The sequence below is a fragment of the Copadichromis virginalis genome, linkage group LG2 (genome assembly GCF_057382275.1).
Source record: "Copadichromis virginalis isolate Kocher_CV1m ecotype Utaka linkage group LG2, C_Virginalis_male_GT1.1, whole genome shotgun sequence".
Lineage (NCBI taxonomy): Eukaryota > Metazoa > Chordata > Actinopteri > Cichliformes > Cichlidae > Copadichromis > Copadichromis virginalis.
Window position 1 is genome coordinate 1,298,504 of NC_140619.1, and position 4,169 is coordinate 1,302,672.

General features: G+C 42.2%; 1 pseudogene; it reads right to left on the reverse strand.

The window, feature by feature from the left end:
- Positions 1–525: 525 nt before the first annotated feature.
- LOC146716694 (uncharacterized) lies at positions 526–1,337 on the reverse strand (annotated as a pseudogene).
- Positions 1,338–4,169: the final 2,832 nt, after the last annotated feature.

A 4,169-nucleotide genomic window follows, 5' to 3' on the forward strand; every position in this document is an offset into this window, starting at 1 on the left:
TTTCAAAATTGTAAACACATCATTACACACTACAGCAAAACAATTGAAAACACAATGCTCAATTTGTGAGAAGGTTCTTTGTTTCATAACTGCCAATGCATATTTTTAGAAACCATACAGTTACGGATCGTCGTAGATCTCTGTTGAGGATTAGGCATTTAGATTTGTGAGTTTCATATGAAGAGTATAAATCTATAGAAAATCCTTCATGTACGTACACTACTGTAACACAACTCAATGCAAAAACAGAATCTATTGCACACAAGAGTACTCCTGAAAACATGATCAGGGTGTGAAGTTTTTTAATTACGTTATTCACACCACAATCACTGTGCGGCATCATGTTGCTGAGCTGCATCGGGCCACATCACCTCATCCACATCGCAGGCTATATTGTCTCTTACCAGGCACCACAGGAAAAACGCCCTGGAATGGCAAATCCATCCTTGGAAGGCCTCCGCTGGGATGTCAACACAGGCCAGCTCCATGGCTGTTAGGAGGTTCTCTCTTGTGTATGGTTTTCTGTCATAAACCTTCCATCTCCATGATGAGAAGAACTCCTCTATAGGGTTCAGGAAAGGGGAGTAGGGTGGCAGACAGACGTTTAAAAAGTGGTCACTGTTGGCGGTGAACCACTCTCTGATTTGGTTTGTTCTGTGGAAGCGGACATTGTCCCAAATGATCACATAAATGTGATGTGCGGGCCCAGGATGGTGTTGTTGGCGGTCCAGGAGGATGTCTTTCAGCTCCCCTAGGAAGGTGAGGAGACGGTGGGTGTTGTAAGACCCAAGGACAGCATGCCGGTGGACAAGCCCCTCCGAACCCATGGCCGCACAAAGGGTAATATTACAGCCACACCCCCTGTTGGCCAGGGACCTCAGTGATGGCTCTTTGGCCAATGATGTTACGGCCTCTTTGCCTTCGTTTCTGCAGGTTGAAGCCAGCCTCATGCAGGAAGAGGTACTCATGAGGTCTGGCCAACTGTACTATCCTCTGTGAAAATGTGAAAGTGGACATGTGTTCAGAACAACAGTCAATCAGGTAGCACAGTATTGTCCAGAAGTAATGTAGGCCACTGAGCAACACAGTATGTCCACTAACTACTGTGAACATGGATGTATACTTACTTGCACATACTCGTAACATAGGTCTTTGTGTCGCGCAGAGTTGCGCTCAAAGGGAACCCTATAGACCTGTTTCATCCGCGTCTTTTGGCGCCGGAGAAGTCGGTCTATTGTGGCCAAGCTGACATCGTCAGTGCTCTCAAAGTTGACATTATCCGCAATGACTTTGTCTCTGATCTCCCGGAGTCTGATGAGGTTGTTCCCACGAATCATATCCACAATGAGGGTTTCTTGTGCCGCTGTGAATATGGCAACCCTCCCACCTCTATGTGGCATTCTTTCAACTCTAAAGAAAGAAACATGTGTTGTCACATGTGTTACAATACAGTCACAACTGATGTGAAACCAATAGACTACTTTCACAGGTTTGTAAAACTGTATTGTGACAAAGAAAGCAATCGAGTACCTGTTGTGTTGTCTGAATGCCCTGATAATGGTGGCCACGGTGAACCTACTCAGGTTTGGACGGACTCTTAGTCCTGCTTCAGCCTTTGTCATGCCATGGACGATGAAACGGTCAATAACTGTTGCTCGCATCTCGTCCGTAATGATGGTGCGAGGTTGTCTTGCTCTCCCTCCTGGACCTTCTCCTCTCCCATGTTGGCCTGCTCCTCTTCCTCGTTGGCCTGATCCTCTTCCTCCTCTCGTTTGAACTCCTCTTCCTCGTTGGCCTGCTCCTCTCCTTCTAGGGCCAGCTCTTCTCGCTCCTCTGCATCGAATTCCTCTTCCCCTGACTCTGCCTTCATCCATGGTGTTCAGGCATCTTCAGCATACTGTGCACTCTGAACTCGCTTTTATACATGTGGTCACAGCATTAGCAACAGATGTCTTCAATTTTGAGTCGTTGTGTGTAATGAATGACGCCAGGTGTGTTCATTGTGTTCAAATATTGCTGACTGTGGCAAGCATGTTGCTTTCATTTGAGAATATGAGCAGAGTTCTTTTGCAACTTGTGTTTTAGGAAAGCTGTGTTTAGATTTATGACAACGGTGGATTGTGTTCTGTGAATTGTGTCTTCATGTGACATGTGTTTATGATATTGGTAAATGATGGCTAGATTTAGTAAATGTGTTTAGACAACTGGTCATTTGGTTTAGAGGATTTGCTTTTGTGTTTTAGCATTTGAGAAAAACTGTAATAAACTCGGCTGTCTGGTCCTTGCTATCTAAAATATAACAGGACACTGGTTTAAATTCTCGATCATCTCACACTTCTGTGTAATCAGTTTTCTGTTTGACATTTATTCAGCTGTGTGAAAACCACCCGGGGGATTAATAAAGTTTTATTTTATCTAACCTAATCTAATAACTTCAATCTCAGCCAAACCGATTCACTCACAAACAAATAAAACAGAAAAAAGCCAAACAATAACTTTTTAGGTTGTCTAAGTGACTTATATATTACGTGAGTAACCTGAGTAGCGAAAGACCGTGATGATCTGAAAATGATGTGCCGGGAGTTGTGCCGTTCTCGGCGGCTCTAGTGACCCTCAAGCTCCCGGCTAGCTGTCAAACTAGTGGATAACAGACGTCTCTGAAAACGTCGAAGCACTTTTGCAAATATGTGATGTCTTGATAAACCGAGCAGATATTTGAAGTTTACACAGCTACATTCTTGCCTGAAAATATGTTAAAAGTTATTTTGTGACCCAGAAAGAGTCATAAGAGTAATATTAAAAACTTTGTTGAAAACGAGCTGAGCCGCGCAATAAATTCTGGGATATGGTGGGCCACGAAGGACACACCCGACCGATCCTTCAACTTCGGGGAAAAGGAGGTCACATTTGTCGGCTTCATTCGGAGGAGTCTACAAATTTGGACGGCCTTCATCGCGTCGCTGTGATGTAATCGGCCTACAAATCCTCAGGAGGATGCAGCCCATGAATTGGGACACCCCCATTTAGTGAAGAAGAAGAAACACCCAGTGCATCATGGGAGTCCCCAGCGGCCTACACCTATTGCAGTATAACTAAGGGAGGATTCAGGGTCACCTGATCAAGCCCTAACAACATGCGTTAGAAAAAAAGGAAAGTTTGAAGCCTAATCTTAAAAGTACAGATAGTGTCTGTCACTAGAGGCCAAATACAAGCTCAAAGCAAAAGTCACTATCAAGTGTGAGATCTACCAAACAGATGCTCTGTCCCCACTGGTGTTCTGTTCCGTTTTGCGTAACTATTTTTAAATCCAGGTAGCACTGCAACCACGCAAGCTAGCGCAATAATTTTTTTTGCATATGAAACCAGAGGAGTTGTACTTACATCTTATGCCATCAGGTTGTCCTAAGTCACAGTTTCCTTCCACACATAGCTTTGCAAAAACTGCATAAAAAGCACTTGCAGCAACAAAAACATAATAGTCCAGAAACACGCTTTGCCGATCCGATCAGCTGTTTGTAACACTTCCTACGTCCATCAGTGCGAACTATCGCATGTTCGCCATGACCTGCCCAAAACTGGAAGTGACGTCATTTTGCGGAAATGCAGTTTTTTACCATCAGGGCCTCATGAGCCTATACTGGTGTTTTTAAAAGTTATCTTTGACTTTATGACTTTCTGTGTCGTTTAGGACTCATATTGCACTGCTGGAAATAATTTATTTTGATGCACATGCTGCTTTTTTGCAAATTTGCACTATAATATTTATTTTCGTTTTTCCTACAGTATATAAAAATTGGTATATTTCAAAAATAAAACTATGAAGATATTCAAAATAAATTTCCTGTTGTTGCAGACTATTTTGTGCAACTTTTTTGTATTTACAGTTTTGAGGGATAAGCCTCTTAAATTTCTCTAACTAGAAATATATGTTAAAAAAACAAAAACGATTTTCAATTTTTTTTGTAGTTTATTGCACTTTTTTGCAATTTATGTAATTACTATGCACTTAATGTATGCATATTATTAAAATTTGGGCTATAATGGTTGTATTGATGTATATCAACTTGAAATGCTCCCAAAAATGGCACCACAACATTTAAAAATACAATATAAGCTCTGGCGGACTGGGTTTTATGGTAGGTCTTAAAGGGTTAACAAGATTGGCTACG